This window comes from Triticum dicoccoides, chromosome 6B, assembly GCF_002162155.2.
Source record: "Triticum dicoccoides isolate Atlit2015 ecotype Zavitan chromosome 6B, WEW_v2.0, whole genome shotgun sequence".
NCBI classification, from domain to species: Eukaryota; Viridiplantae; Streptophyta; class Magnoliopsida; order Poales; family Poaceae; genus Triticum; species Triticum dicoccoides.
This window is the reverse complement of record NC_041391.1, coordinates 144993620-145015759: the sequence shown is the minus strand read 5'-3', so window position 1 is coordinate 145015759 and position 22140 is coordinate 144993620. Positions and strand designations below refer to the sequence as shown.

At 43.1% G+C, this 22140-nt stretch overlaps 1 long non-coding RNA gene across 9 annotated transcripts; it reads right to left on the bottom strand.

Annotated features, from left to right (window-relative positions):
- Positions 1 to 5390: 5390 nt before the first annotated feature.
- LOC119323314 lies at positions 5391 to 20645 on the bottom strand. Of its 9 annotated transcripts, XR_005156233.1 has the most exons (14): positions 20109 to 20645; positions 19630 to 19763; positions 19373 to 19511; positions 18329 to 19114; positions 17709 to 17820; positions 16773 to 16913; positions 15043 to 15171; positions 13316 to 13470; positions 12595 to 12762; positions 12099 to 12349; positions 7382 to 7667; positions 6590 to 6809; positions 6265 to 6465; positions 5391 to 5745 (listed from the first exon to the last, which is right to left on the bottom strand). It is a non-coding gene; the product is annotated as an uncharacterized LOC119323314 (long non-coding RNA). The 9 variants fall into 9 exon arrangements; XR_005156234.1 differs by lacking the exons at positions 5391 to 5745; positions 6265 to 6465; positions 6590 to 6809; positions 7382 to 7667 and adding an exon at positions 11517 to 11705 and having other exon boundaries at positions 20109 to 20643; XR_005156230.1 differs by lacking the exons at positions 5391 to 5745; positions 6265 to 6465; positions 6590 to 6809; positions 7382 to 7667 and having other exon boundaries at positions 11747 to 12349; positions 18329 to 18529; positions 19023 to 19114; positions 20109 to 20640.
- Positions 20646 to 22140: the final 1495 nt, after the last annotated feature.

The window sequence follows — 22140 nt, the reverse complement described above, 5'->3', positions numbered from 1 at the left end:
AGAAGCGAAATGAAGTGGGTCAAGGTTTTCTGATGTTGACTTCAGTTACTAGCCTCTGAAAGAAAAGCAAAACATGGTTTGTTCTGTTTATGATGATGTGCTTGGGATAAGTACCCCCAGTTTACTCGAAAACATAGAAATTTAACATATATATAACATAGAAATTCAACATATATAAAGCAAAAGCGAAATGAAATAGGTGTCCATGTTTTATTCTCTCAGTCAAAAGGGAGATGGTTTTATCAACTGAAACATCGTCGGCCATTTCTGAATTAGAATTCAATCAGATATGCATGCATCCAGAGAAGGAAATCAGCCAACCCAAGGGAGACTAACCAAGCTTGGGATTGCAACGCTAATAATAACTTGTGAACAAGATGCATCCACGGAAGGAAATCAAGCAACCCAAGGGAGACTAACTAAGCTTGGGATTGCAACACTAATAATAACTTGTGAAGAAGATGCATCCAGAGAAGGAAATCAAGAAACCCAAGGGAGACTAACTAAGCTTGGGATTGCAACACTAATAACAACTTGTGAAGAAGATGCATCCAGAGAAGGAAATCAAGCAAACCAAGGGAGACTAACTAATCTTGGGATTGCAACACTAATAACAACTTGTGAAGAAGATGCATCCAGAGAAGGAAATCAAGCAAACCAAGGGAGACTAACTAAGCTTGGGATTGCAACACTAATAACAACTTGTGAAGAAGATGCATCCAGAGAAGGAAATCAAGCAAACCAAGGGAGACTTACTAAGCTTGGGATTGCAACACTAATAACAACTTGTGAAGAAGAATCAGCAAGTACCTGATGAGTACTACGTAATCGGTGGAGAACAATGGAGGGAGGGGATCTGCTTGGAGGGGTTCCCTCTTCCAGATTGCAAACCATATGTCTCTATGGATAAATGGAAGCTGAACTTGGTGTTGGATTGAGGAGAGAGGAGGAGCAAAGGGGGAGGGATTGGATGGAGAAGAAGGCCATTTTATAGAGAGACATGTGCGGCATTGATAGGAGCGGCGAGGCATCAGATGGGAGCCCGATCCATGTGAGGCGAGCGAGAGCCAATAAATCGATTGGATCACAGCACGCGCGGACGGACGAGAGGGGTGGAGGGAGTAATGGAGCCATCTGTGTCAGTTTGTGAGAGAATTGACGTTAGTTCCTTGAAAGGTGCATGGGCAGATGATTTGTTTGTTTGTTTTTTGACTGGGGGCAGACGGTTTGTTGTTTCCTTCCTTCTAATAAGCAGCAACTCCCGTGGGATTCTCTGAAGAGAATTGAAGTTAGTTCCTTGAAAGGTGCACGGCAAATAATTTGTTGTTTCCTTCCTTCTACTATGCGATACTATCCTAAAGAGACTCGAAGGTCCCACCAAGAATAGAACCGCATATTGATACGCTTTTACAAGGTGGATATCATTATATCAACATTACATAATATATGGGGATACATACAAGAGGCATACAATGCCACACGAATACAACAATACATCGTACATAAGACCAACATCCGACTACGGATGAAACACAAACAGAAGCTCAAACGACATCCACCCTGCTAGCCAAGGCTGCCGACCTGGAACCTATCCCCTAATCGTAGAAGAAGCAGAAGAAGAACTCCAAAACAAGCAAACATCGCTCTCGCGTCATGATCATCGCAAAACCTGTACCTGCAACTGTTGTTGTAGTAATTTGTGAGCCACGAGGACTCAGCAATCCCATTACCATGGGTATCAAGACTAGAAAAGCTTAATGGGAAAGGAAGGGGTAAAGTGGTGAGGTTGCAGCGGCGACTAAGCATATATGGTGGCTAACATCCGCAAAAGAGAGCGAGAAGAGAGCAAACGGAACGATCGTCAACTAGTAATGATCAAGAAGTGATCCTGAGCTCCTACTGACGTCAATCATAATACAGAAACCGTGTTCACTTCCCGGACTCCGCCGAAAAGAGACCATCATGGCTACACATGCGGTTGGTGTGTTTTAATTCGAATCTGGTGTCAAGTTATCTACAATCGGACATTAACAAATTCCCATCTGCCACATAACCGCGGGCACGGCTCTCGAAAGTTTATACCCTGCAGGGGTGTCCCAACTTAGCCCATCACAAGCTCTCACGGTCAACGAAGGATATTCCTTCTCCCAGGAAGACCCGATCAGTCTCGGAATCCCGGTTTACAAGACATTTCGAGAATGGTAAAACAAGACCAGCAAGACCGCCCGATGTGTCGACAATCCCGATAGGAGTCGCACGTATCTCGTTCTTAGGACACACTGGATAAGCTAAGCGTACATGTACCGATGTAACCCAAGTTGCCAAGGGATGGTCCCGCACGGTGCTCTAGTTTAGACCAACACTTAGACAAGCATTGGCCCGGGGGGCTAAAATAAAGATGACCCTTGGGTTAATTACTCCCAAGGGAAAGCTATAGGTGGTGGTGAGGCAAATGGTAAAACCAAGGTTGGGCCTTGCTGGAGGAGTTTTATTCAAAGCGAACTGTCAAGGGGGTCCCATAAATCACCCAACCGCGTAAGAAACGCAAAATCCGGGAACATAATATCGACATGACGGAAACTAAGGCGGCAAGAGTGGAATAAAACACCAGGCATAAGGCCGAGCGTTCCACCCTTTACCAAGTATATAGATGCATTAATTAAATAAGAGATATTGTGATATCCCAACATAATCCTATTCATCATGGGGCAACCTTCATCTTCACCTGCAACTAGCAACGCTATAAGAGGGGCTGAGCAAAAGCGGTAACATAGCCAAACAACGGTTTGCTACGAAGGGTGAAAAGGTTAGAGGCTGGCATGGCAATTTTGGGAGGCTTGAGCAACAAGAGATAGGTAGCGCGGCAAAGCGATAGAACGAAGCAACTAGCATAGCAATGATAGTAGTGAGATCCAGAGTAACGGTCATCTTGCCTGAAATCCCGCTAGTAAGAAGAACGAGTCCAAGAAGAAGACGAACGGATGAAGCCGAACCAAGCGTAGATGAACGAATTCTCACGATCGCAACGAAACAGGAACTATCGAGAAGAAGCACACAACAAGGTAAACACACCACACATATACATGAAATGATGCACAACCAAGCATGATGCATGACAAAGCTACATGAAGCTACTCATGGCAAGAGATGATGCATACAAGAGCAACACATCAAAGCCGATTTAAACGAGGCCAGAAACAACATATAACAATTCGGTAAGTCCTCATATGCAAATTTAGAAATTGGTCCAGAACTGAATAAACCTTAAGTTCAAGTTGTTAAACAGCAAGTTAAGATGCACCAAGATGATCTAAACGAGATTCTAGTCAAGTTACATATAAAGTTCATTTAGTTCGGAGCTACGGCCTAGAAGATATGAGCAAAACAAGTTAAACATGGCATTAATGCAAAATACATACAAACATCAAGAAAACGGGGCAACATGATAATATGAAAGTTCATGCAAAATCAAGCAAGTTTCATATAGAGCACACTCAAAACGGGGCAACGGTTCAACACATACACTACACAAGTTTAAAGGACAAGCTGTCCAAAACAGCAACTAGGCATCTAGCAAGCATCAAAACAATATGCTACAACCTCTCAACGTGAAAACAAAAGGCATGGGAATGAAGTACAGGTAAAGCATGACAAATCATGAACACTGAGCTATCTCCAGAAATCACTAGAGCATGCTCAAATAAACATGGCAAGATTGCAAATAATAACAGTTTCAGGCTTAGCAGAAATAACATCAGGTGCAATGTTTAGAGCTATCAAACAACATTTTACATGAACTTAACATGGCAATCAAAGGCATGGCATGCTAGTAATAAAGACCAAGAACAAACTCTCTTACTGAACTAATTCCAAAGATCAACAGAAAACATGGTAGCATCCATGCAAACATGGCAAATGATATGACAGATTCAGACATGGCAGGAACAACAATAAGTAGGCATGTTGGTGAGTTTGTGAAGTTAAGCATGGCAAGAGTAAGTTCATAGGGTGCATGGATAACTAGCAAAGCTCATGGCAAAACTGAACTTAATGTTAACAGGCTGACAACAACATTATTTAGCAATTTGAGAGCAAGATTTCAACAAGCTACAGCAGTCCATAAATGCAACCAGGGGCATGGATGGATAGAGCATGACATTTATAACAAATCATCCTTAGTGAACATCTCCAGATTATGCATAGAATGACTTGTAGAAGCAGGTTTACTTAGCATCATGATTTAACAGATTAAGCCTAGTAAAACAGCAACAACAAATACCCTACTTCACGAGCTCGATGCACTCACTACAAGACTCACAAAAATACATGGATTACACCACTGTAAAGATGACATGATGTATCTCAATACTCATGTAGACATCAAGCTCATAGGATGCACACACAAAATGCAATGAAAAAGACAAAACAGCAAGTTATAACAGTTTCAGCAGGTTAACATCATATAGCACTCTTGCAACGATGATAAGGGCATCAAGATGAACTCAAAAAATCATGGCACAATGGAATAAAATGAATAGCATCTCATGATGAACATTTTGATATATTACACGCATAAAACGGAGCAATATGCATGAAGTTATGATGCGATGAACAAGACACCGGAATGCAAAAATAAAAGACTTGGGAGGAAATCTGGGGTCAACCTCGTGGATCTAGATCTGGCACGGTTTTCGAGGATGGCCGGAGTAGTCGCCGGAGCTCACGAGGGGAGGCGGCCGGAGGGGCTCGGGGACGGTCGGAGATGCACGGGAGAGGCAGCAACTCCCGTGGGATTCCCTGAAATTACGCAAGTGGTTTCCTTTTACCTTTGGTTTTTGTTGCGAGATCTTCTCTCTTTCTTTCTTCCTCCATTGCATCTGCTACTGGCATATACTTATATTTTATTTATATTTGAACCACCAATCTTTCTTTGTTTCTTTTGGAATATATATATTTGAACCACCAATCTAGCTATCTTTCATTCTCCATTGTATCTGCTGCTGGCATATATTTATATTTGAACCACCAATCTTTCTTTATTTATTTATTTCTCCATTGTATCTACTGCTGGCATATATTTATATTTGAACCACCAATCATTCTTTCCTTTTTCATTTGTGTCTACTGTTGGTATGTACATACAGTTTTGAAAGCCCCCAGTATCAGACTATTTGGACATTTAATTTGAGGGTGATGATAAAACAAAGATGTGCAATATGAAATGTAAATAACAGTCGCAAGTAAGTTGCTGCCACAGGAATGACTTTTTCCATTTACTATATCGTAGCACTGTGTACACCAGGGCAAGAATAAGCGCCTCGGGGCTCAGCAGAGATAGGAAAAGGAAATTAGGCATACCATCTAGCCAGCCATTTGCACAAAGCCAAAACTGAATCGACCAAAGAAGTGAATTTTATTCCATTTTTCTTCATTCACAACATGCATTCTTCGTACACCAGATATACGTACATAACTAGCTCAAACAGCCACCAGGACAAGAAAGTAGATTCTATCTAGCATATCAATCTCGAGTGTCGCTATTTGAGCTAGCTCGAGAAAACATACACAAATAAAAAAGGGCATCAGCCTCCAACACTAATTCCGCAGCCAACAAATAACTCGTCCATCCATTTATCTAGTGCCTCCAAATCTAGGCCATCTCTTCCTCTCCTGCCCTCTTGCCACTTTTGGATTATCAATCTCAATAACTAACCTCCCTCCAGGAGTCACCTCCAATCGAATAACCTGAAAAAAGGGTGAAACAAAATTAGAAGGAACAAATCACAAAGAACTCCATATGAGCTGCTAGAATACTGACACTTGCACCACACACAGATTTACTTAAACCTAATGATGCTACCAACTTACTCTTGACTGTTACAACATGAACCAAAACCATCATGGCTATGAAACAAACCAAGCCAAAACAGCCAAAGATGGACTTGAAAAAGACATATCAAAGTTTACAAAATATATGTAGGGAATTCCAAAGTTTACTACTGAAACATCAAGCTTCCAAAGCTCTGGTTTACAAATGAACTGATGGTTATGGGTCTAGAATTGTCAACTTGGCATCAAAGCAAGTCACACTAATAAAATTAATTACGTGAACATAGAATCAAAGCAGTCATAGCTGGAAGCCAAAAGCATGTCAGTCTAGCATCACATAATCAACCACGGCTCGATGGCCGGCATCCAGTGCTCGAAGGCAAGGTCCGAGAGCAGGTGAGGCCTAGGGAGGACCCAAGAAAACCAGCAACTTACCAAATCGACTATAGCCACGGTCATACAGAACGGCCGCTAAGCTGAGCCTTCGACCGTGCATGCATTGCTCGCCATGGCAGCCACCCAACAACCGCCGCCGGAGACCACGACAACAAACACCAAGTCAGTGCCGACGAGAGCCACTTCAGCTTGACGACCATCTCCAGGTGGCCCTTGAACGTGTCAAGTTCCCTCGGTGACCTATAACAACATGGAGAGTAGAGGAGTGAGCAAAAGATTATTCAAAGAAAAAGACACTACAAGAATTGTTGGCTTAATTCAAACGCGAAATAAATCTGCTATGTATCCGACATCAAAAGCTTACCAAATCCTTCTCAGGGACGCGACCTCTGCTCACAGATGGGGAAGTTGGTGTCAGCAGACACATGTGCTTTTAAGAAGACGCTTGTTCCCAGCAGACTGCTCTGTGTGTTGAGCAAACTAAATCGCACAGAAACGAGGAATCACCTCTCCCAATCCTGCCATATTGCCACACTATGTTGGGACGCTTTCTGCCTTGGTTTTGCACAAAGTTTGAACATGACCTGTTCAAAAGAAATGCATGTTTTTAACATGACAGATATGTGATAATTGATATCCAACACAAGTTAGCAGCTCCTTTCTCAATTAATATCATGAAGGGAGAGTCATAAATGGCCTCATTTTCAGGCCTATTACCTAGTGATGCAAACAAATGTTCAAGGACACCACATTCAAGCCTCGGACAGTGGATGGGGACAAAAAAGAATCTCTTAAGCCACCAAATCGGTGCTAGAAGGAAAATAAAGGTCCAACTATCACATCACAAACATATGAAAGGTTCCAACACAATGATAGCTCAATACAATAACAAGATATTGTTGGTCAGAAGAACATCGATCAATAGTTGCAGTTCCCGAGTAAAAAGAGCAAGGCTCCAAAGGGGGGCCCAGCTTATATCACAGAATTACTAGCATGTGATCATCAACCACACAAGCATCATATTCTTAACTAAGAAAATACTAGGCAACGACATAACTAATTAATACTAGAACTAAAGAATTATACACAAACACCAAGAGACAAAGCACATGCCTATCAGCACCAGACAAGGCAGAAAAGGGGCATTTAATATTACCTGCAAATATATCCTCACTGATATTGATGATACAGGAAGGCGTACTGATGCTACCCCTCGTAATATTAAATACCCTTCGTGTGTTGAGAAAACTAAATCACTCGCGGAGAAGTTGCTGTCATCAAAGACATGTGCTTTTAAGAAGGTGCTTGTTCTCAGCAGACTACTCTGTGTTGTACAGGCTAAATCACACAGAAACCAGAGATCGCCTATCCAGATCTTGCCATTTCGAAACACTTTGTTGGGACGCTTTCTGCCTTGGTTTTGTATGAGGTTTGACCATGATCTGTTCAAAAAAATGCACGGCTTGAACATGATAGTTTATGTGATAATGGATACCTAACACAAGCTTAGCAACTCTTTTCTCAATTAATATCATGACAGGGCAGTTATAAATGGCCTCATTTTTAGGCCTAGCTATTCATGGTTCATATGGAACATATCGAAAATATTGAAGACAGATGCTGATAATAATCATGAATTCCGTGTATGTAACTCTCAGAACAGAAAATAGGTAGCCTTGAGGCTACCTATGCACACATTGATAGGCAGTACAAGAATATGAGCCATAACAACAACAGTATTGTAAACCTTAACATAACATTCACAAAGATAATTTGTGTGCACATGTAAAAAGAAAATGGTGTTGTGTTGGATTCTATAAGACCCATACTAAAGCAACAACAAGAGGCGTTCCACTAAATTCTTAAGCATGTATATTAAAGCAGCACGCGTTGGCTTGTGCACACACAAGCGGCAATCACGTGTTAACTGGGAACCAAAACAAGTATCATTAGTGACAAAGCCAGAAAATTGGGCACATCCGACTTCTATTTGTCCGAAAGGAACACATGGCAAGCAAATACCCAGCACAAGCATAAGGAAAGACGGCTTAATCCACGTTGCAACCATGGATCATTTAACTTTCATGCATCAATGAGCAACAAGAATAAATATGTGCAGAGGTAAACAACAGTTGGTGGTCTGGCAAATCACAAAGTATATATATGAAAGCACCAGCAACTGGATTGACCATACACAAACAATGACCTAGCAAACAAGGAGCAGCAGAACTGTCGAAAGCTATAGCCTGACCATGCAAGACAGGGTCCTAAAAATCAAGGAAATCACACAAACACGGAGCTGAACCTAAATGAATATACGCCTCTGAAAGCACCAAGCAGTGTTATTTTCTGATGAGATCGGAAGGACAACCCCACAAGCAGCAGGACAACCCCATACTGTGTTAGCGCACCTGCATTTTATTGAACAGGAGATGAGCAAGAAAGAGTTTACCTCCCCGAGGAGCAAGCCGAGCGATGAACAACAGACCAAATGATCCTACAACAATGTAAGGAGGACCGAGCAAGAAACGAGAACCGAGGAACCGCAAGCAAAAAAGACGAGAAACGAACAAGCCAATGAGAGACAAGGAACCACGCATCCAGCCGCCAACGCTAGTTCACCGAACGTGGCACATCGCATCTCTGACAAGCCCACCCACCCAGCCGCTGTAAACTTCAAGAGAACCCAGCCGCTCTTACCCATTTAACCGGCAAGTGGACCGCATAACACAGGAACCACTTGCAGCGATGGAGCCTCTCTCAGCCGGGTAGAAATGTGGCGTGCAACCCTCACCCGGCGTGACACGCCCTTTAACCCAATGGCCGGAGGCCTGCACTGCTTTACCAGCGGGCACATCGGACAAACCCAACTGATATAATACCCAAGCCACTGCTCCGCGGGCCCAGGCATGAACCAGGACCACCATCAAGATAGGGTACACAAGAAGCAAATAAAGTAGCAGAATTCCACCCCTGACGCTCACACTAGGTAACGTGCATGCAAGCGTCTAGCCAAAATCACTATTCTAACCTTGTCAGAAATCTTCAGCAGAAAATGACTTCTCCTAAAAACTATTTCACGATCTGACCCTTTCTGAAACGCCAAACCTTGTGGTGTTACTGTCCAAAGTAGAAACGCCATACTATTTAGCGTTGTTAGCCAGCCACGTGGCAAGTCGAAACGCCGAAGTTTGCCGCGTTGGTAGAAACGCCGGACATATTGGCGTTGCTGTTGGATGCTGAAACGCCAAAGTCCTAGGCGTTGCCCTCTTGGTCCATTGCTACAACTAGCATCCTGCATGCATGTTACCTCACCGACAATGCATGAGACAGTTTGACTTTGGGCACGTGGCAAGTTTCGATTTTGATGCATATGTAAACATGCGCCAGAGAACAAATGATGTCGCTCTTTGCTGATTTCACAGAGAAAACGACGCCTACCTGCATGCAACATGCATGTGATCGACCCTTCCGTTCTCTTAATTAAGAGTAACTCCAACGCGCCGTCCCATTTTGTCGACGCGGGCATGAAGCGAACAGACGCGGCGCGCGCCTACTCCTTCATCTGGCTCGCCAGTCGGTGGCAAAGCGAACAGCCTTTCCCTCCAATTCTCCAAAAGCTCCTACCCGCTCGCGCTCCTGACCGCGAGCCATGGATGACGACCTCGATGCTGCCGCCGGCCTCGGCTCGTACGGCCTCACCCCCACCCCCTTCGGCAAAGGCGAGCCCCGTGCCCCCCGCAAGATTGCGGTGCCACCCAAGAAGAAGAAGCTGACGCCCGCGGAGCGGGCCTTGGAGTCGGCCAAGAGGAAGGGCCGCATGCACGCGGCGGACGCAAGGGAGGAAGCAACGGTCATCAACGGGAACTAGAAGTTCAAGGCGCAATATGCTGCCGTCATGGCGCGTGGGGGGAAAAGCCGTGGAGGAGGTTGGCTAGGGCGAAAAGCCACAGCCGAGGGGAGAGACCAACTCCCAGAAGGATAAGCAGGATGCAGCGTCGATCGCCGGTCGCTGGCAAATGCGCCAGCAAGAACTGTGTGGTGGTTTTTTTTTTGGGAGGCTTGCATTGTATGTCGGCCGCTAGCATGATGCCGGCATGAACTTTAGGCGGCGGCATGGGCGCTGGCATGATCTATTACCGCGGGCGTTTTCAAATTTTTGCGTGGACATGAAATGGGATGCGGGCGTTGGGCACACCACCGACCAAAAAAAAGACGGACGTCGGGTGGGCGGCCGATCCAAACAGACAAAATCATCGTTTGTTTGAATCGACACGTTGGAGTTTCCGTGGAGTAAATAATCAACTGTACATACGTTTCTCTCTTTGGATCTTGCCCCTTGAAGGCCGCGATGATGCACCTCACTCACATGCTTGTTGCGTTTTCATGTGTAGGAGAATACAATCTTGCCATGCAGTCATTGGATCGATGGCATCGCAAGATCAGTCAATTTGTTTCATGCATTGTCGGCGGCACGTATAACATGCATGCATCAATCGGAAGAAGAGTCAAACTGTTCTCATGCATTGCCGGCGAGGTAACATGCATGCATGCTAGATGCTAGTTGTAGCAATGGACCAGCAGCAACGCCTAGGACTTTGGCGTTTTCACGTCCAGCAGCAACGCCAGCAGGTCTGGCGTTTCTACAAACGCGGCAAACTTCGGCGTTTCGACTTGTCACGTGGCCCGCTAGCAACGCTGAATAGTATGGCGTTTCTACTTTGGACAATAACGCCACGAGGTTTGGCGCTTCAGAAAGGGTCAGATCGTGAAATAGTTTCTGGAAGAGGTCATTTTGTGCCGAAGATTTCTGACAAGGTCAGAATAGTGATTTTGGCCCAAGCGTCTCGGCCAACCAGGAGGAGAGAGATTAAGCAACGCCGACGATGCACAGGCACGACCCACCCACTGGCTTCTGGCCCTACCGAAGCATGGCCCCAGTTGTCACACGACACCACTCGTATTGATGATACGGGATGCTGTACTGATGCCACCCCTCGTGATATTAAATAGCCTTCATGTTTGAAGCAAACTAAATCACTCGTGGAGAAGTTTCTCAAGGACGGAGAAGTGTTGTCATCACAGAGATGTGCTTTTAAGAAGGTGCATGTTCTCAGCAGACTACTCTTTGTGTGTCGTGCAAACTAATTCACACAGAAACCAGGGATCGCCTATCCAGACCTTGCCATTTTGAAACACTTTGTTGGGATGCTTTTTGCCTTGGTTTTGTATGAGGTTTGACCATGATCTGACCACAACAAATGCACGGTTTGAACACGACACTTTATGTGATAATGGATACCCAGCACAAGCTTAGCAGCTCTTTCCTCAATTAATATCATGATTGGACAGTTATAAATGGCCTCATTTTCTGGCCAAGCTATTCATGGTTCATACAAAACGATGAACTGAGGGACCGTGAGCGAAAAAGACGAGAAACAAACGAGCCAATGAGAGACGAGGATCCACGCATCCAGCCACTGTATCAGGTTTAGTACGCTAAAATGTGGTTAATAAAAAAGGAATAAGCCATGCATGGTGCCCATGTATTTTGAAAAAAACATATACATACGTTCATGCTAGCTTGGCATCATCACATGTTAATTACATGAAACAGGAAGGAAGCAAACATGGTTTTTTGGCAACTTACAGTCAGATGGTAGACTTAGTGAAAATCTAACATTCATGTTGATTACAGGCCAATGGAAAGAATAAATAATGCATGTGAGAAAAATACCTCTAACCTAAGGAAAAGATAATTCTTATCTATCTTAACTAACCATGGCTATCATAATGCCAATATCATAGGCAAAAATCGGCTACCACTCAATGACAAGACCATCGAAGGGAGAGGCAGAAGAGCAGGAACTCACCAGAACAGAAAGAGGCAGCAACCACCGCCACGGTTGCAGCCAAAACATTGTGATCATGCTGTGGGAAGCCGAGGTAGTGGACGAGGAGGTACCCTGCCAAGCCATAGTAGCCTGACATAGAGGTTACGATGCTTTCCACCACCTCACTGTTTGGTCACCACCCAACCAATCTAGGTAGAGGCGTTTACAGATCGGCGACGCATGTTGGGGCGTGCAGGGATTCCAACATTAAAACCAGGTAGAGCCGCTCACTGAAAAAATACATAAAGCACACGCCGCGTTTGGTTAACATGAATCACAAAACTAAGTAAACACACATGCATGCTAGTACAACATCAGTCTTAAGTTATTTTACTCTGCTTCGACATAAGATAGATGGAATCACGCTCTGTTACTGTACCTTCCAAATGGTGTTACCAATTCCTACTTTTGAAACTTAATTTTGCAGGTGACCGGTCCATCTTAGTACACATGGAGACAGGGAGGAGGGACTCACCAAAAACAAGAAGCCGAGACAGTCCTCCGAGCTGTGGTAGCCGGACAAGGAGGTTAAAAGTTTACAACACAACCACCGTCATCCCGTCGGTAGGGAGGAGGGGCACATCGATGACCGCTCGGTCACCACCACACCAAACAGGGATTCCAACATTGAAGAACCGCTTCACTGAAAACAACACGTAAAGCACACGCTGCATTAAGTTGACAAGAATCACAAAAACTGTGTAAGCACACATGCACGCTGGGTTGGCATGGGTCACTGTACCAGGTTTAGTATGCTAAGTTGGTTAATAAAAGGGAACAAGTCATGCATAGTGCCCATGGTGTGTGTGTGTGTGTGTGTGTGTATTCATGCCAGTTTGGCATCAATATGCAAAGCACACACTGGGAAGCTGGTTCGCTAATACTACACATGTTAATTACTTGAAACATGAAGGAATCAAATATTTTTGGCAACTTACAATCAGGTGATAGACTTAGTGAAAATCAAATATTCAAGTTTTTTTACAATATATAATATTCATGTTGATTACAGGCCAATGGAAATAATAAATAAGGCAGGTGAGGAAAATAACTCTAATCTTATTGTGGCCACCGGAAGAGCACCACCATAGATCTAAACATTAAATCATCTTGATGGCTGGCACAACAGTAGCCCATGGCTCGATGACCAGCACTACAATCATCAGACAGACTATGAGAGAGGAACCAGCACTTACCTCTTCTAGAACCAACAAGGAAGCGGCCACCAGAGGGACAGGAAAGAGGCGTCGGAGTGAGCACTGGAGCAGCCAGAGCTTCTTCGTCGAAAAGTTCTTCTTCGTCGACCAAACTAGTGCTGTAAATGTTGTCCAAAATACGCCCAGCAACAACACTACAAAAGTGAGCGGCCCAAAATCATTAATACCCAAGGCAAGGTAACTAAAGAGATGGTTCATTAAACAATAAGACAGTCAAAATAAACCAAAAATATTAAGAGAGCAAGGAGCAGTCAGCGTATCGGCAAATCCAAAACAACCAAACAAACAAGGTTTAATTTTGGTAAATATCAGACCCAACCACAAGACTACTAACCAATAGGACACCATTTTGTTTCCTATCAAATTCAGTTTTAGTGTTTTTATTTCATATCCTAGACCTTTAAATAGTATTTGACCTTTAGTTCCTTCAAAATAGCACCTAATATCTCAAAAATAAGCCCCAGCAGGTCATCACCAAGATTAAAACTAGCCAACTAGAAGTATGGTTACGTGATGTTGTATGCAATTACATGATTCATTCTACGACCTAAACAGGAGCATGCCAAAATCCTAAGTCACGATCAGAACCCAATAAAACAACATATACAGTAGCAAAAGGGCCTAACTAGCACAAGGACCAATTTCAACAAGATCATCACAATCTCAAGATTACGATGGCCAGAAGATGACCAACAGATAACATGTCTAAAGAACAAAGCCCTAAATCAATGGCTCGATGGCTAGCACCAAAACTGGACATGACTCGATGGTCGGGCCATCTTAGGGCACATGGAGAGAGAGGAGAGGGACTCGCCAGAAACAAGAGGCCGAGGTAGTCCTTCAAGCTATAGTAGCCAGACAAGAGGTTACACACAGCCACCGTCATCCCGTCGCTTTTGGCGCAAAGCCAAGGGGCACAACGGCGACCGTTCGATCAACACTGCACCAAGCCACACCAAGGTGTGGTGGCCACAGCTTGGCGGTGCATGCCGAGGTGCACGGACTCCAACATTGAAGAACGGCTTCATTGAAAACAACGCGCAAAGCACACACTGCATTAAGTTGACATGAATCGCCAAAACTATGTAAGCACACATGGATGCTGGGTTGTCATGGATAGTATTCATGTGCTTGAAAAGAACATATATACATGCATGCTAGATGAAAAAAAGAGGAACTAAATCCTCTTTGGCAAATTTCCATTAGATGATAGACTTGGTGGAAATCTAATATTCCTATTGACATCATGCCAATGGAAGAAATAAAGGTAAACATATGGAGTATATCTTTAAGATGTCAATCATACTAAAACGGGTCCTGATACAGTTTTTAGCAAATTATAATGAAATGTTTCGACTTCCAGTAAATAGTAATGTAGAGCTCATAAAACCATATGCAACTAACAAATTATGAATAACTGAATAACAGGGCAATGTTGAATTGAGCAAACACCAGAAGGAGAGATTATTTGCTACAACTACCATCACAAAAGCATGTGCAGCCAGATGGCTACCCATGAACCAAACCCTACACCATAAATTACCATGGCTCAAAGGCCATGACCACAACACATCCACGACACGATGACAGGGCACCACGTGTGATTGCCTAGCACACTGTTGCATCCAAGATCTAGCCAGCACGGTCAATGGGTACAAGTAACTCGCAACACAAATTGTCAAATACAAAAAGATTGCTCATCTAACCTCACGGGAAGTTAGGGACAACCCTCTAATCAGCGGATCATCAATCCTAGCATCACAAATCCTGCATCTTCAGCTAACTTCTAGCTGAGATTGTGTTGTTTCTATTAGCAACTTTAGCCTGCAGCAGCACTATAAAAAAGAATCAGTTGGACAGTCAAAAGACTAAAGTGAAGTACTCTCACTAGACCATGCAACTGTAAATTACAGAATTGCAAATGCAGAATGAGATAATTGTAAGTTTACATTGCACATTCGGAGTTTCGTAAATATTGTTGGATTATTAAGTATGCAGTAGAGATACATTTTTAATGTGCATTAAACCAGATTTACAGTTTGCCAAGATTAAAACTTGAAGATGACTCAAGAGTTTCAGAATTATTGTTGTCATATGAGGCACAACGCCCTGACAAATCATTACCGAAGGCGCATGCCAATGCAAGCACAATAGTAGAAGTACATGGCAATGAAATGCAGCAGTACGGGGCTTGGTGGCACAAGTTGTTGAATACTAATAATTTGACCATCCAAAGTACAAAGCTTGTAATGTTCATGTTATCGGAATGCTGGCACCCTCCAGTCCTGCCCACACCATGTCCAGGTTGACTAGATATTGAGAGCATGAACATTTGCAGTCTATAATCTATATGCAAACAAATAGCTTTAGTTTATATTTGTCCATATAACTAATATCGGCATGTTATAACTAAATGATATGCCTCGAGAAGGAAACTACATGACAGTTGTGAACTTGTGATATCCAGACAGTGATGCATGCCTCACTGAGAATATACTCATCAGATTACTTTTCTAAAAAACAAATGACAGAGGTGTAAACTGGCAGAAAAAAGTACATGACAAAGAGATGACTTCGCGAACAGCCGAACACATTGATTATTGCAGCTGCTTCTTCCCTTGCAACACTGATTGTGTCGGCATCATATCCTAATCCAGCGAATGTGGATAGGATTTTGTATGGAAAATTGAATTTTGTTGTTTATGCACTGATACATGAATGTGCTATTGCACAAAAAGAATATCAAGCTACATGCAAGCTATAACATGCTTGCTTCTGGCAAAAATGTTGTCTCTGGCTAGTGAACATGCATTGTTTTGCAAATGGTTTTTGGATATATTACTCCGCCATCAAGTAACTGGAGGTTAGGAGTGACGAAAGGACACAAGGGGATACATTTTTAAGGGGCATTAAACCAAGTTGTTGGTTTTCCAAGATTAAAACTAAGACAACCCAAGAGTTTCAAAACTATTGTTACCATATAAGGCACAACAGCAAGACAAAGCATTAGTAAAGGCACATGGCAATGCAAGCAGTAGAGGTACAAGGCAATGAAATGCAGTAGTACTGGGCTTAGTGGCACAAGTTGCTGGAAACAAATAATTAAACTGACCATCCAAAGTACAAAGCTTGTAATGGACATGTTTATCGGAATGTTGGCACCCGCCAGTCCTACCCGCACATGTTCAGGTTGACAAGATATTGAGAGCAAGAACATTTGCAGGTTATATGCAAGCAAATAACTTTAGTTTGTCTCCGTCCATATAGTATAACTATTAATGGCATGTTATAACTAAATTCACACAAAATAATATGACTCAAGAATGAAATTACATGACAGTTGTGATATCCAGACAAGATAGACATCATTGCGAATATACTCACCAGAATATTTTTCCAAAAGAAAAGATAGTTGTGAACTGGCAGAAAAAAGTACCTGACAAAGAGACGACTTGATGAACACACATTCATGATTGCAGCTGCTTATTCCCTTGCAAAACCAACTGTGTCGGCATCATCTTCTAGTCCATCGAATGTGGATAGGGATTTGTTCAGAAAATAGAAGTCCATGCTCATTCTGTCAATCATAACAAGAAAACAAAATTGCGTCAATGTATAATCTTGCCGATTATAACTGATTACATGAATGTGCTATTGCACAAAAAGAATATTGTGCTTCATGCAAGTTATAACATGCTTGCTTCTAGCAAAAATGTTATCCCTGACCAGTTAGCATGCATTATTTTGCAAAAAGAAACTATTTTATTATCTTGCAAAAAGTGTTTTGATGTATTGACCTGACATCAAATAAGCAGAGGTTCGGAATGACAGAAGAAGTCAAAAAATATATAAATTGCACGCACGCATTGGGTACCAAGTCTATGGTCTTATATTGATCAAACATTACACTGAGATCAATCTAGCGGTTTAAAGAAGCTAATTGAGTTCGAAAATATCAGGTCAGTGGGGATATAGGTGCACAGGCACAGGCAAAATAAAGAGGCCAGTGGGGTTGAGACATCATGGACACGATGGTGATGATGATTGATGACCTCTATCTTGGAAGGGTCCTAGACAAGTTTAGAAATCAGCATTCAAAAACTGGTGCTATTGATTGATATTGCAATTCAAAGTAAACAAAGCAGCCACTGCTGTTTGAGGAACAAATTGTTTTCTTTTTAGTATTTGAGGTACTAAAAACGGTGACAGACACTGGTAGATAAAACCATTGCCAAAATTAGCAACTCATGACTACATCCACTAAAACAAAGACACTACTTATTATAAGACAATCACGAGAAGCACAAAAATTATGCATCACAAGATATCACAGATCAAGAATTCACATATTTTTAGGAAGATGTGTATTCACCATGTTGAGGCTTGACAATATCTTTCTTGCGGTCAATAAATTTGAGGCAGCCATCTGGATGGAAACGCCCTATGCCACCAGAATACAACCATCGTAGACCTCATTTGTCATCCTTGACGAGATATATAAGGCATGTGTCAGAGCGGTTATTGTGAAAGAGAAGTCATTGCTCTTTAGTAACAATGCATGATTTTGTGTGTGAACATATCAGTAACAAGTCGACAATGCACCATAGAGACTTGATTTGTTTAGCTTCATTCTTTTAGTTAAATCGGGACCTTCGATGACTATCTCCCCCCAGAGGCATTGGTGAACCATTGATAAGTATCCCCTTCAGCCCAGTCAATCAATTGAAAGATACAGTTGACCATGTTAAGAATTTGTGAGGTAATCGCAAAGATGCATCTGGAATTTTTTCATCCAACAGAGAACATTTACATGAAGGAGAGCATTTCTAGAAAAATGCAACACTTGGAAAAATAGAACGTTTGCATGCAGGAGACCATCACAGATCAAGAATTTCACAGAAATTGAACTTGTATGGGCAGTTCCATGCCGAACTGTTGCTAGGGCGGGATGGCCTTGGTGACATGGAGCATGAGAGGGACCGAGTGGCTTACCGATGCCCGAGTCGAGCGAGAGGCGGTCACCAGAGTTGTAAACTGGCAGAAAAAATTACATGACAAAGAGATGATTTCGCGAACACATTGATTATTGCAGCTGCTTCTTCCCTTGCAACACCAATTGTGTTGGCATCATCTCCTAATCCATCGAATGTGGATAGGAATTTGTGCGGAAAATTGAAATTTTCCATGCTCATTCTATCAATCAAAACAAGAAAAGGAAATTGCATCAGTGTGTAATCTTGCTGTTTATGCACTGATACATGAATGTGCTATTGCATAAAAAGAATATCAAGCTACATGCAAGCTATAACATTCTTGCTTCTGGCAAAAATGTTATCTCTAACCAGTGAGCATGCATTATTTTGCAAAAAAAAACTATGTGATTATCTTGCAAAAAATGTTTTGATGTATTAATCTGAAATCAATAAGTGGAGGTTAGGAGAGAGAGAAGAAGTCAAAAAAAACTACACACATGCATTGGGTACCAAGTCATAAGGTCTTATTACCGATCAACTATTACACTGAGGTCAATCTAGCGGTTTAAAAAAGCTACTCCCTCCGTTCCAAAATAGATGACTCAACTTTGTACTAACTTTAGTATAAAGTTGAGTCATCTATTTTGGAATGGAGGGAGTAATTGAGATAGAAAATATAAGGGCAGCGGGGATATAGATGCACAGGCACAGACAAAATAAAGGGGGCAGTGGGGTTGACACAGCATGGACGTGATGGCGATGACGACCTCTCTATCCTGGCAGGGTCCCGGACAACTTTAGAAATCTGCGTTCAAAAACGGGTGCTATTGATTGATATTGCAATTCAAAGTAAATAGAGCAGCCATTGCTGTTTGTGGAACAAATTCTTTTCTTTTTAGTATTTGAGGTACTAAAAACGGTGACAGACACTGGTAGGTAAAACCATAGCCAAAATTAGCAACTTATGACTACATCCACTAAAACGAAGACACTACTTATTATAAGACAATCACAAGAAGCACAAATATTGTGCATCACGAGACATCACAGATCAAGAATTCACATATGTTTTGGCAGATGTGTGTTCACCACGTTGAAGCTTCACGATATCTTTCTTGCGGTCAATGAATTCAAGGCAGCAATGTGGATGGAAAACGCCCTATGCCACCCGAATACAACCATCGTAGACCTCTTTCATCATCCTTCATGAGATATATAAGGCATGTGTCAGATCGTTTATTATGAAAGAGAAGTCATTGCTCATTAGTAGCGATGCATGATTTGGTGTGTGAACATATCAGAAACAAGTTGACAGCGTACCTGATAGACCTCATTTGTTTTAGCTTCATTCTTGGAACGGTCTTTTTTTACATTGGGACCTCCGACGACTATCTCCCCCCTGAGGCATTGCTGAACCTTTGTTAAGTATCCCCTTCAGCCCAGTCATCAATCAACTGAAAGATACAGTTGAGCATGTTAAGTATTGCAAGGTAGTCCCAAAGATGCATCTGGAGTTTTTGATCTAACAGGGAACATTTACATGAAGGAGAGCATTTCTAGAAGAAAAAAATGCAACATTTGGATGCAGGAGACCATCATGAATCAAGAATTTGACAGAAATTCATTTTAACCAGGTGGTGAGCAAGTGTTTGAGAAATTTAACATTTTTACAAATTGTTACTGGTGTGTAAAGTGTGAAGCTTCCATGGGCAGTTTCATGCCCAAGCGTTGGCACGGCTGGATGGCCTTGGTCACACGAAGCATGAGAGAAGGAGGGGGAGAGGGACCGAGTGGCTTACCAAAGCCCGAGTCGAGGTGGAGGGGGTGCGGAGGCGTCGTCGTAAGATGAGGAGGGAGCTCGGGGAGAGCAGCAGAGGCACGGCAGGCGCCGCCTCCATGGGTTGGCTGGCGCTACCGTCGCGCCAGATAGATCCGTCGTAAATCGGCCGCCGTCGCTGGGCGGCGAAGGAGCACGCGGTCGGGGAGGTGGAGGTGGAGGCGAAGGAAGGATGGCATGGCCGTCGGGTTTCGCATACAAGAGGAGTGGCAGGGGGCGCGTCGTAGTGCGACGAGGGGGTTGCTCTAGGAGAAGAGAAGAGCAGAGGCGCCGGCAAGCCGCTGCGGCTAGGGTTCGCCGCCGCATCCATGGTGCCGCCGTCGCCAAGGATCCGTCATACAACCGTCGGCGGGAGATAGAGGAGAGAGGCGGTCGGCCGTGGGAGAGAAGATCACCGCCGTGCCGGGGGAGAGGGTGGTTGCGGCGGCGGCGGGATGAAATCGAAACGAATCGTCGGGGGAAGGGGAAAGTGGGCTGCCTTTTCTTTTTTCTTTTGTTTCATTCACTCGCCTTCGTACGTACGTGAGGTAATTTCTCCGTGCCGCCGGCGAAAATATCTCGGAACTGAGTGAGTTTGCTGGATTTATTATCGGAAAAACGTGGGCGTTTGCAGATCGCCCATACGCCTCCTATCGGAAAAAATGTTTTATCTTCTAAATAAAAAGGCGAACTAAAAATCCGTTTTCACCATTAAATCCGTCTCAACGAGATCTTCGAAACTAGACCCCATGTTGATATGTTTCGACGATTTTTTTTTACCCAGAAGTTGCCATGATGTTTTCACTATAGTTGCCATAGTGCTTAAACAAAAGTTGCCATGTGGCAATTTTAGTTTGTAGAACATGGCAATTTTAGTTTTTTGATGATGGCAGTTCCCGTACTTTGACCATGAAAATATTTTTTTATTGAACCATGGCAATTTTAGTGCATGTATCATGGCAATTTTAGTTTATGATGCATGGAAAGTCTAGTTTCTTAATTCTCCGTTTTATAATATGTTAAAATTTACTTTTAAATATAAAAGAAAATAGTTGAAACATATCATGGCAACTTCAGTGTAAATATCATGCCAATTCATGTGCAATAGACATGGCAACTTTTAACCCAAAAAAAATTCGCCGAAATATATCGATATGAGATCTAGTTTTGAAGATCTCGTCGCGAGGGATTTAATGGTGAAAACGGATCTTCAATTGGATTTTTCATTTAAGAGATAAAGCATTTTAAAAACTGAAAATCCAAAAAGATTCTCGCATGCATGCATGCAATGACGTGGCAATCTATTTGCATTAGAGACGTGTGGTGCGTCTTCTTTCCTGCCACACGTGTGGCAGTTATCGGCGTCCTTTATTATTAGTCTTGATCGATTGATTGATTGTCTCGGGGAAAATCTGTGCATTCTCATTGCTCGATTTTGCCCTCCCACAGATCGCGCCTCTCGACCGCTCATCTCTCTCGGATCCAACGGTAGAGACCCCGTGTCACGCGGATCACGCCTCTTATTGCTCTATGTGTTATCGGCAAAGTTTTTTATTGCTCCCCGCCAACTCTCTCTCTTGATGGATTTTATTATCTATATCTATATCTATATCTATATCTATACCAATATAAAAAGAGCCAAAGGAGCAGATCCATTAAATCTTGGCCATCAGTCCATGCTAATCTAACAGCTCACATCGCTTCAATGGTGAGCACCTCAACATGTTTAGTGCTCTAATCGTAGCCCTTGATCTCTAATTATCAACAAACAAGATTATCTCAGTGACGTAGAAACTAGAACCGCTCGGGCCACGATCCCGCGGCCTCCCCTAATCTGCCCACGATCCTGCAGTCCCCAACCACCCCCATCGGCATGCGAGAGTGGTTCCCATGCGATCTCCACTTTCCGTCAGCAAGGCCGGGGGTCCTCCTCAGTGGCCGTTTTGGCAGCCATTTGGGTGGTGGTGTTCGGAATAAAGTCCCGGTGCCGATAGGCCTCGTGGATCTGGGCATCT